This window comes from Salvia hispanica, chromosome 6 (assembly GCF_023119035.1).
Source record: "Salvia hispanica cultivar TCC Black 2014 chromosome 6, UniMelb_Shisp_WGS_1.0, whole genome shotgun sequence".
Taxonomy (NCBI): domain Eukaryota; kingdom Viridiplantae; phylum Streptophyta; class Magnoliopsida; order Lamiales; family Lamiaceae; genus Salvia; species Salvia hispanica.
In genome coordinates, this window is record NC_062970.1 from 4,098,458 (window position 1) to 4,110,686 (window position 12,229).

Sequence of the window (12,229 nt, forward strand, 5' to 3'; positions counted from 1 at the left end):
AAAAATATTCATCATAAAATGAAATTTAATTAATCATAATTTTGAATTTACAACATATTAAGTGTATATCAAATTACATTAGTTTCGTTGCGAGCATCAAGACATTATCATCAAGACATTATCATAACTGGTTATTGTATTAATTGACAAAATTATCCTCAAACGTAACAAATTAAATTTTTTTGCCACAACATCATAGCAGTCGTTCAATATGTGTAACACCCGCTTTTTTTAGAACCTCTTCACATTGAGTTTTGTTTTGAGAACGAGCGAGTGATAGACCTTAAATAAAATACTTTCTTTGTTTCGATTGACTGTGAATGAAATTAGTGAATGCTTGATCGTTGTTGGTTAATCGTGTGGTGAAAGTATTCGGCGAGATTGATGTGAGTGTCGTCGATGGGAATATTAGGCGTTCTTACTTAATCACCAAAATACTAAAAATAAAATACCAATAAATACTCTAAACCAAATATTTAGGCTTATCTTTTTACCTCCCATGTTTCTAGCTTTTATTCCTTTTTGGTTGACCGATTTGAGAAGCCAAAATATAAATTAATTATTCTTCTACTGCAGTCAAATTCTTAATCAAAATAAATTCCCTCTCCTAAATCCACGTCGCCACCGTTGCTTCCACTACCAAAAATCTCTCAACAAACCAATCAAATCTCTATATTATACACCTTCTCCCACAATCTCAGCAGTCCGTCGTTCCTGCAGTTTTCTTCCCTTTCAGTGAAGGTAATTTCTTCCCCTTCCATTGAATTCGAAAATCTGCATATTGGTCGATTCCATAATCAAAATTCTCGAAATCACAGTGTGGAGGAGAAACGCAACGAGTTGTGATTTTTTTTCAATATCTTCTCTTCTGCAAGTTCTGCTTCTTCCGCGAAGGTAATTTCTGCTCCTTCCATTGAATTCGAAACCCTCTGTAGTTGTTGACCCCAAAATTCGACATTTACAGTGGGAAGGAGAAATCGAGAGAGTGTGACTTTTCAATACCTTCTGCTTGGGCAAATTTTCTTCTCTTCAAAGGTATATCCTTAATCTCTGAAATCCTCCGCATCATGGTCACATATATTTCACAGTAGATCACAGCCCGGAAAAGTTTTGGAATTTAATTTCTTGAAACTTGTTGAATGATAATCTTTTTCCTCCTAAAGCTTCGATATTTAAGGCTTTAGAAGTTGTTTCCTGTTTCTTTTCAATTTCAATTAAATCCCGTGTCTGCCCATAAATATTTGAAACGAATAACTATAATTTTTAATGAAAGATTTAGATTTGGGAAAAGGATGAGAGACGTGAGTGTTGGAAGAGAAAGATGGGTACCTCCTAACTGTGATTTTGGACGAAAATTTTTGGAGAACTGGAGAGGGAGCTATAGCTGAAATATGTGTTTCAGATATGGGAGCTACTGTATTATACTACCTCCGTCCCCCAAAATTTGCTACACTTTGACCCGACACGGGTTTTAAGGAATGTAATGGAAAGTGAGTTGAAAAGGTTGGTGGGATGTGGGTCCTACTTTTAAAGTATTAGTTTTATAATAAAATGTGAGTAGGAATGAGTTAGTGGAATATGGTCCACTACCAAAAATGGTAAAAGTGAAGTGTATCAAATTTTAAGGGACGGACCGAAATAGTAAATTGTATCAAATTTTCAGGGACAGAGGCAGAGGCAGTAGGATTTAGATAAAGAGAGAACGATGTTGTTTAAAAAAAAAACGAAATTTGAGAGAGGGAGACGTGTGATGTTTGGGAATTGGGAGTATACAGGCTGCTGTTTTATTTGTTGTTAAGTGTTGGGTATTTAAATGGTTGTGTGCCACTACTATTTTAGTTTATCTAATTGACCCAATATGAAATTTAGTACGTGGATTTTTTCCTTTTAAATAAGGACTATGTTCAAAATACTTTTATTTTTAATTTTTTATGTGAAAAGGAGGTGAAAATTGTTTGTCTTTCCATGTTTTGTGTTTGAATGAACCTATCTGAAGTGGCTATGTCATGTATGTTTAATCGAATTCGGGTCCCAGTAGGGCCGCAAACCCTGCTCGGACTAGTGTACACCCAGTAGATTGTGCGTTATCTCTTTGGAGTTGGCCGGTCTAGTGACTTGGTTCGTGGCCACGTTCCTTGTCATGTATGTTCAGGGTGATGGTGATGTGGATGGAAAATGGTTGCAACCGAAATTTATGTAAAAATATTTTTAGTGACTTGGGTTCTTTTCATATAAAACCCCAAGATCACTCGGTATGGCTTGACAAACTGTTTTGGCATGTGTCTACTGAGTGCACCAAGTACTCAGCCCTGCATATTGTTTTTTTCTTAATGTGTAGATTGAGCGGCGACGGACGGGGAGGATGTTGAGCAGAATTCATGGATTATTTATGGCTTGCTTAGTATCGTTGGATATGTCGTGTCTTCATACTCAGCATTTTCCGTGTCTTGAACGCTTCCGCAGTGTGTCTTTTCCTTAAAATTCTTTTAGCATTGAGGGTCAAACTCTTTTCAAAATTGTTTACTTTCTAGTCTTTATTTCTTTAGAATTGGTACTTTGTTGAAATGATACTATGTTGTTTTCTAAGTTATTTCAATTAGTAGTATTAAAATATTTTGGTCAAAAGATGCGTGTTTTCCCTTTTCTTCCACGCTTCTTTAATCCTCCCATAGTCGCGATCAACCGTATTTTCTAAGGAGAAAATACGGGCGTGACAATATGGCAATCATAATATTGATATTTAGTCTTAGTTATGCAGGGAGATGCAGTTAATATTTAGTCTTAGTTAAAGAAAGAATATGCAGTTGATGTTTAGGCTTAGTTCAGTTAAACTTTGGGGGTGTTCGGTTGCCAAAATTAAATTCCATGATCAAATATGTATCATGTTTGGTTCATAAGATTGAACTCTACAACTTAATCCTAGATGGATAGTCTCATCATAATTAGTCATAGCCTTCCCCCTCCAACTAAAATAATTCCACAACTTAATCCTAGATGGATAGTCTCATGATTATTAGTCATGGCAACCGAACGCCACCTTTGATTACTATCCAATAGTAAATGTAAAAGTACATTTATGCCCTGTAACCGTTGGAAACATATCCAATGCAAATATTAGTATAGTAGTAATTTTTTATGGACATATCCACCGTTTTTAGGTTTAAGACTTCAAGTACGTTCCTGGATTCTGCTTTTGATTTACAAACTCAATATCTAAGACCAACTCAAAGGATTTAGCATGGTCAAAGGGAGATCATATCTAACCAAGTTCAAGAAGGGAAATATACTTTTCTGTTCTTCATCAAGGTGGAGAATTCCTTCATTTTGGCCCAAAATTTTACATTTCAGATTTCAATTTTTTTATACTAATTCATGTTTAATATAAATTCCTCAAGATTAATTGAAGAGGGCCATTCGGTTATTTTTCTTGCTTTCACCCCCCATTCAAAAAATTTCATGTTGTTGGTTATTGAGACTAAAAAATATATATTACATGTATCCTACATTGGTGTACAAAGAGATCTGTTGGAAGATATCACGAGAATATTGGGATTGATTCCTAATTGATCTCCTTCCTTACCATAGAATGCAATCCCTATAAATTAGGCAGAAATTAGTTTACCATATTTGAATAATTCTACACCTATAAAGTGTGTAAACCATTGTACACAATCCATCCCATAATAAATGTCACACTTTCCTTTTTAACTTGCCCCGTAAAAGATATCACATTTCCAATTTTGAAAAAAGTGCACTCTCACATTAATATAAAAATTATAATTTCTCTCTTCATTTAACACACAAAACAAAATTTTCTAAAATCGCGTGTCATCCCACAAGTGTGACATCTTTTGTGGGACGGAGGAAGTATAATTATCATTGAAATAAATACACAATATTGATCCCCAAATTGTTTCTCCATGGCGTTAGAGCAGGGCTCTGAAATATTTCATCCTAGCCCTATTCATACCAAAACTCAGCTAAGAGGCTAAAATCAACCCAGAAACTCATTCCTATACAAAAATGTCAGACACGGATGAAGAAAAACCGGCAGCTGAAACAACAACCGAATCCTCAAGACTGAGGGCGAACAAGAACGTTACCGTGGCGTTCAAACTGAACGTGAAGAACTACCCGTTGTGGTCGCGACTAATAAAGGTCGCGATAGGAGGAAGGAGAGGATACTCCCACATAACCGATGAACCACCAGAGCCGAACAACAAGGGATACCGCGATTGAGAGGAAACGGATCTAGTGATTTTTTCATGGATTATCGACAATACCGAAAACGATATTATTGTCGATTTTGCTCACCACCATACCACCAACGCTCTGTGGGATAATCTTTGAATAACATTCGAAAGCAAGGCGGATTCGTACCACATATACGACCTGGAAGACAAATTGATAACAATTAGAGAAGGAAACTTAGATCTTCAGACATATTACTGTCGAATCCACGGATTGTGAATTAATGTTGACAGAAGCCAAAAGCAGCTGGTGACGTGCCGTGATAAGGGGATCAAACAGTTTCGGGAACACAAGAATGAGAAGCAGCTATTCAAATTTCTCACGGGATTGAACGCGGAGTATGATGGGATCCGGCGGGACATCCTCAAAGTCGAATTGTATCCCTCAGTAGAAGAAGCCTATGGATGGTACCCGCAAGTGTACGGGGCTAGTGTAGCAATTAGCAAGTAAGAGTATCGTTGTCACGACCGCATTTTGCTAAGGATAGCAAAAGCGGGTAAACCACAACTAATAAAAGGATTTAAAGAAATAGGGAAGAAATGGAAATAGAACTTGCACATTGAAAAGTCAAACAATATCATAAGATAGGATCCAAGTATTCGATTACAAGGATTTAAATAACAATAGCATTCCATCAAAATGAATCAGAGTTACGATGTTGAGAGTTTACTATTCTCTCTTAACAAACTGCAGCAAAAAAAGTCCAGAGAACGACTTCGCGTATGAAGACACGAAGCGTCGAAAGATCCACACTTATTTATTTAAGTAGCATCGACTCTGATCAGCACGCTTCTGCCCCCATTGCTTAATCTGCACATTTATAAATACATGCAGGGCTGAGTACATGAGTACTCAGCTGGCGGCAGTAGCGGCAGCTGCAGTTCCCGGAGCTTGGTGGCGGCAAGGCAGTCCCGACGATGAAGATGACGGCGGCGGCTAGTGTTTTTATTTTAGGGCAAAACCCTAATTAGGGTTTTAGGTGGCCCGATTAATAGGCAAGGCCCAATGTGTGGTCTTGACCTAATTTTTATACCCTAGATATTTGATTTATTCAAATGGGGTATATATATTTTATTTAATCCTTTTTATCCGGAGTAGCATGGTTCATGGAAAGGATAAATTGTGATTCATTTTAATTATTTGGTTTTAGATACTTAGTGGTTTAAAATCAAATAATTTATTTGATTATATGTGATGTGACAAAGTGTGCAAAATTATTTGCCTATGTGATTTACATCTTATGTGGGTTAAATAAATTATTTGCTTGCATGATAATCAAATGAAAACCATTTTATCTAAAAATGACTAAGCGATCATTACGAACAGTCATGTTGTATATGGTCTCCATAAATGGAAGTAAATTAGATAACATTTCGACCTTTTCTTAGAGGAGCTATGTTATTAGTAATATTTACAGCTTTCATAAGATTTGAATAACTAAAATGGTTCTTTTAAATGAAAGGCATATTTCTGAAGAAATATTGTATCCAGTGGGAGCGATATTATAATGAAGTGGGCGGGCATTGTTTAAAAGATGTTAACCATGGTCTTAGAATCTCATTGAGTGGCGTGTGACCTTTCTTTAGAGGAGTATTCAAAGCAAGATAAGATTCTTGAGGACTAGAATTATGGTACTAGCTTAGGCAATATTAGGCAGCCATGCCATTCTTATGGTCTCTGGACTATCTGTCGGTATTGTGACCAAGAAAATTTTTTTAAAATCTAAATAATCCATGACATCTTTTGGTGCTTGTTTATTTAGGGTTTTAATAGCATATGTGATTCTCGAATGTTTTATGGTTTTACATTCCTTTATCATGTATGGTTTGTGTGAAGGATACCTTTTATTTTTTCTCAGTCAATATCAATTATGTCGGTTTATCCATTATCTGTGATCTTGAAAGAAATCTCGAAGGCCAAAATTTAGTAGACTGGAAATGTAAATGGATACGATTCTCATTGCTAAAAGCTTGAAAATTGTATTCACCAAATATGTCCTCCATTTCCTCGACAACACTTCACAAAGAAAGTTTGAGAATGCATTTTATGCATGTACTCAACAAGTTCTTTAAGGAAGAATGTCAAGCTACTTTCTTGGAAGTAGTAGGACAAGTCTTGGTTCATACCGATGTTAAAGGGATATCCAATGAGGACGTTGTCCAGATTTTATTGGAAATCCAACAGAGATAGAATGTTTTGAAGAATCTTATGATTCGGTTACTCAAATAGTTTTATACTTAGTTCATCGGCAATCGTAATAAGATGTGACTATAAGAAGGTTGTTACTGAAAAGTTGGAAACCTTCAGCATTATATTCACTTTATTACTGTTGGAGGAAGATAACATGATGGTTGACGAATTCATTAAAGCTACATCTTTTCTATGTCTTAGTTTTATCAAACAGAAGACTAGCAATGAAAAGAGAGAATAGTTGAATTGTCATCAATGTCTGCTAGAAAGCAAGAAAGACAAGAAAAATTTTGGTGAAGAAGCAAAGAGGAGATGCATTATAAGTCGGATTGACCTCTTCATTAGAAGGACAATGACTTAGGTAGCAATGCAACTTCTAAAAGAGAGTTCCAAATCCAGTTAGGCAGTTGTTGCAGTGAGAGCTATTTATTTATGCTCACTTTATTGTTTTGATTTGATAAGTAATATTTTGTTAGTACAATTATGTTTAGAAAAAATTCAGTTTCAGTTTCTAAACTTGTATATGATTGAGCAATGTTCGATGTCATTTTATAATGCGTGCATTATTGAAAAATGTGATTCGAACATTTATCATAGTACCATAGAAAAACATTATAGTATCTAATCTAAACAATATAAATGCAACAAAATTGAGCTTTACACAACCGTTCAACTTCTTAAACTATGAACGATAAAGTATTTGTGGCACTTAGACATAAGGCCAAGAAAGTACTTAGAGATTGTTCAAACTGATTTTATCTAACTCAAGTGATTTTAGTAGCTTGTTAAATAGCTTGAAAGTCAAGAACGTCTAGTTGATGCACTATAAGTTAGAATCATTTGATTCAGAATACTTATAGAGATGCAACATAGAAAGACTAGCAAGTCTAATTGGTTTATACCATAAGAGACGAGCAATGAGTTAAGATCAGTAGTGGGAGTTAAATCCTAGTTGACTACTCCGAGCATTCTTCTAAAGAATGGGATTGTCATATAAGAAGATATCGAAGTCTCTCTATGATAAGTTCGATATATGAACAGTTTTACTCAATAACACCTTATCATTGACGGGATATACGTTGGAAACAACGAGTTATACCTTAAAGAAACTACCATGGCATCAGTACCTTCTACAACACACGAGTTGTGGACTAGAGGTAAGTCTAGTCCAACACATCTCAAGATGTGGAGTTATTCCAACACATGTCTTGGAAAAGGTATCCAAGTAATTGGAGTTATGTACTGAGGTGTGTTTTAAGGTTATCTCAAATGATAGAAATGGTATAAGTTCTAAAAATCTTCAGAACTAAAAGGTATTTGTTTATACGAATACTAGATTTGGATGAAAATTATGAGAAGAACTACAAGCCTAACAGACTTGATGATTCTCAAGATAATGAGAATATCTATTTTCCATCTTAACCAAGAAGTCATGCCATTAGAAACTTGTGCACTAAAAACAATGTTTGTACTTATGATTGTAAGAGTCATATCGTAGTGGGAGCGTTTGCGAACATTATAAGTTCATGGGCCTAAGAGAGTCTTTAGACTCAGTCTTAGATCAACTTGAACCTAATCCCTGTAACTACAAGGATTGACTCATCAGTTAATCATTCTTGATGATAGATTCTGAATAACAATCTTAAATAGACAAGAATGTTTGCAAGACTTGCAATACTACCCATGGGCTATTTAAGCCAGTGGGAGCTAGTGGATCGACAAGTGTAAACATGGATCTTAAAAGGCTAGAATAATGGCTAATGGGTTTTATGCCCAGAGAGAATCATCTTCTCGCCTGCCATTCTGCCTAAGTCAATCTATATCATATTGTCTATTATAGCCTACATAAATTAGGATGTATGTATTATGATTGTCAAGACAGTTCTCTTTGGTAGAAGTCTTGAGGAAATCATCTGCATAGAACATCTTAATGGTTATGTAATGAAGGGCAAGAAACACGTGATTTGGAAGCTTATGTAGATCATTTGTGGTCTTAGGAAAGGATCTAAATCATAGAACATGTGTTTCATCATCGTTGTCAAATCTTTTGATTTTGACAAGTGCCCTTAACATAGCTACAAGTACAAGAAAGTTGAAAGTGCATTATATTTGGTATTTTGTTTTGGTACTCTGCGATGATGACATCTATAAAAGTTGACAAACAACTAAGAGGGTTATCTAGCGTAGGAAACTGGTCGTCTACCCAGTTTAACGATGAAGGATTTGAGATAAACTAGTTACATTCTAAGCATCTAAGTCCTTAGATTGCTAGAAAAGAATGTTATGTTTTCTTAACAAAATCCTACATCTATACAATACTTAGACACTTTTGCATTGAAAATTCCAAAGAAAAGTTTTTCTCTAGATGGAATTATCTTGTCTCTAGTCAAGTGTTTTTCGACACTGAATGAGATCAAGAAGAATGAGACAAGTTCCACAAGTGGAAGTCTCATGTATGCTATGATGTGTATTAAGTAAGATATTAGCTTTGCCGTTGGCATAGAAGTTTGATATCATGTTAACCATGGCCAAGGACATTGGATTCGGTAAAGATCATACTATAGTACTTGAAGAAGACTAAACGGTATGCTCTAGTTTACCAGTCATCCATGTTATGTCCTTTAGGTTACATCGATTAGATTTTAATAATTGATCGATGATCGAGCAAGTCATCCTCTGACTATGTGTTCCGTAAGGAGTTGAAAACTGAGTTATGAAGGAGTGTGATTACATCATAGAATCTATCATGAAAATTACAAGTGTGGGTTCATCAGGAACTGCTAAGGTAGTTATTTAACTCGGTAATTTCCTATTAGCTCTGACCGTGATTCCAAGTATGCAAATGAGTATTATATTTTGTTATGATTACTCTAGCCTTGCGTCTAACTCAAGGGAAACACGACCTGATAAAGCTAAACAAACACATAGAGAGGAAGTATCATATCATTCGGGAGATTGTACAGAGATGAGACATATACGTAGTCAAAATTGCAATAGAAAACAACCTTGGTGATCCTTTCACGAAAGCCCTATCGGGCGGGACGTTTAATCGTCATATGAAAGGCATAGGTGTTAAGTGCATTAAAGACTCAGACCTGCTTTCTCTATAAGTGGGAGAAATTGAAGAAAATTGACAGTAGTATACTCGAAAGCATGTTTTGAGTATAAGTGGGAGATTGTTGGAACATATATACTAAAAAGCATTTTTCTAGTTCATTTTGAATTTGATAAATTGTTTATATATTGTAAACACTCTTCATTTAATGAGAATAATAAATATTTTCTTCACACTATGTATTTTACTTTAATGGGTATTGACCGTATTTAATTATATATTAAATTACATAATTAAAGCGCCGGAAAGTAAAATCAGTCTAAGTCTTCTACATTGAAGGTTGGGTCGTGGAACAGGTCATCACAGTAGGTGGCCCAACCGGTACCTTGTAGAAGTAAAACTTTTTCACAACCTAGATAGGCTTTGGCTACCTATCGTGAAAGGTTGCAGTGTCCATCCGAAAGTCGTCTTTACCTTGAGAATGACTAGTGACACTGGTGTGGTATAGCATTGAATAGATCTAAAGTATAGACACGTCTTTGTTGCTATCTACTGTAAGACGATGTCTTGGAGATTTAATATTTCCTAATCTTTGTAATAATATAGGACACACGTTATTTAATCATACGCTGCTTTGACTTATCAATAGGTGCGGGTTTTTCGTAACCCAATATTCCTGATATCTTGGGTGGAAGTAATTAATAACTAGTATGGTGTCAGTTTTATTATTACATTGAATCGTGTGCCTGCGTAGTTTGACTATATCCCCAAGAGGTGTTCGAGAGAAGTTCTATTATTCGGAAACCCGGCCGGTTTGGATTTAATCCAAGAATAAATAGAAAAGGAAAAGTATATTTTGATATACATCTCGTACTAGACAAACTCTTGGAAATAAAAAGATATTAATTAATTTAAAGTCTATAGCAAACTACAAATTAATTAATGGATATAGAAAGTCTTAGACACGGGAAATAATATATTAAAGAGGTTAACCCGGATTGCTTGTAATCACGGATTGGATGGACGTTTAGTATTTCTTCGATAGTGGCACAAGAAATATTCCATTGGCCTTATATTGAATTATGGGTTATAATTTAATTAGTAAAGAAGGTCCAATGGGGAGGCCCAATCCAAGCCCCATAGATCCCTAACCTAGCCCACACAAAACTCTATATAAAGGGATGAAGGAGGCATGACAAGTAGCACACAACATAAGAGTGAAACCCTAGCCTCCACACATCTAATTTTCGGCCCCCTCTCTCTATAGGGAAATCGAAAATTGCACCTTGTGTGTTCTTGGAATTCTTGTCTTCTCCTTCGAGATCCCTACATTTCTAAGAGATTCCTCCCACAAGGAATTTAGATCTAGAGTTGGGTCATAGGTTAGAAGATCCTTGGTCTTGCAATCATATTGAGGAATCAAGATCTACACGTGGAGAAGTAGCGAGCCACTTCGATTCTTTGGAGAATCATAATTGTAAGTATTCAACGTCATAATTTAATTCTAAATTATGTGACTAATTGCGCAATAATATTTCTGTACATGTTCAAGCATGAAATTGAATCGATCCACATAATCTCCTAAATAGATTCTTTTGTGGATTTATTTAATTTGCATTTTCCGCTGCGATTAAACCCAACAGAAAACCCGCAGGCTACAACCCTAATAGATAGGCCTCAAAACAAACATTTTATGGCATGATAACAACTTGAAAATAATCAGCTGCTCCAATTTGAGAAAATATGATTTTTCATAATTTTCACAAGTATTTGCTTTATACCCACACTATAGTGCTTGATATTAAAAGAAAGCCCACCATATGCTAATCTCCAAATAACAACTCTCGTGTTGGCCTCACTTTTTCCTCGAGCAAAATATCCTTGCTTTGGTGATTCCTTAATTGTTGTGGCTATTGCTTGCTGCCACTATTTGCTCTTCTCCCTCCCCACTGTTGCACTCCTTGTATAAAATTTTAGGTGTCGAAAGGTGTGGGGGAGAAAGGGGGTTTGTGGCTGTTTATATAGCCAACTCTCTTGGCTTGTTGGGGAAGATACCAAATTCCCTTTTGAGCTAATTGTTCATCTCTCTTTTCAACTTGGAAAAAAGCTTCCATGCCTAATTTGTGTAAGTCTTGGAAAAGCTATCATTACTGGTCTCATTTGTGATTTGGGAGAATATGATTCTTTTCCTTCGGGTTTGAAGATAAGCATCTTTCTTGCTTCACTTGTCACCATTTCCACTTCGGTGAATTTAGGGGTAACCGAGGTTGTCCCTAACAGCTCATTCATCCTCCTATTTTGTGCATCAAGATGAACTCCTTTAGTCTTTCTCTCTCTGTTTCTATTCCGAATTTGTGAAGTAGAGCTGGCAGCTTAGTCACCTCTCTTTATTTGTTCTAGTACTTGCACTCTAACTTTATTCTTGAAGAATGCACTCTAATCCCTTTTTATCTTGATATGGCGGATGGAGGACAACTTCCTTGCTGTCCCTAGGAGGTTGTAGGATGATTTCTCTTGGCATGGAGTGGGGTATGGGATCGAGATATGTGTAGAGAGGATCCTCAATGAAGATTTGTGGAGTTCATGGCATTTGTTTCTTTGCCCCTTTGTAGCTCTCTATGTATGATAGCTTTTGTAAAGTATAAATCCTCATTTCCATTTTTAGTTTCGTGCAAATCCTTGATTCTTGAGCTCCTTAAAATAGTATTAATTGTAGAAATCTCTTTGTGCAAG

The 12,229-nt window shown here is 35.8% G+C and overlaps 1 long non-coding RNA gene across 1 annotated transcript; it reads left to right on the forward strand.

The window, feature by feature from the left end:
* Positions 1-607: 607 nt before the first annotated feature.
* LOC125191810 lies at positions 608-2,599 on the forward strand. The gene is made up of 4 exons (XR_007171253.1): positions 608-741; positions 819-894; positions 965-1,035; positions 2,036-2,599. It is a non-coding gene; the product is annotated as an uncharacterized LOC125191810 (long non-coding RNA).
* The last annotated feature ends 9,630 nt before the right edge of the window (positions 2,600-12,229 follow it).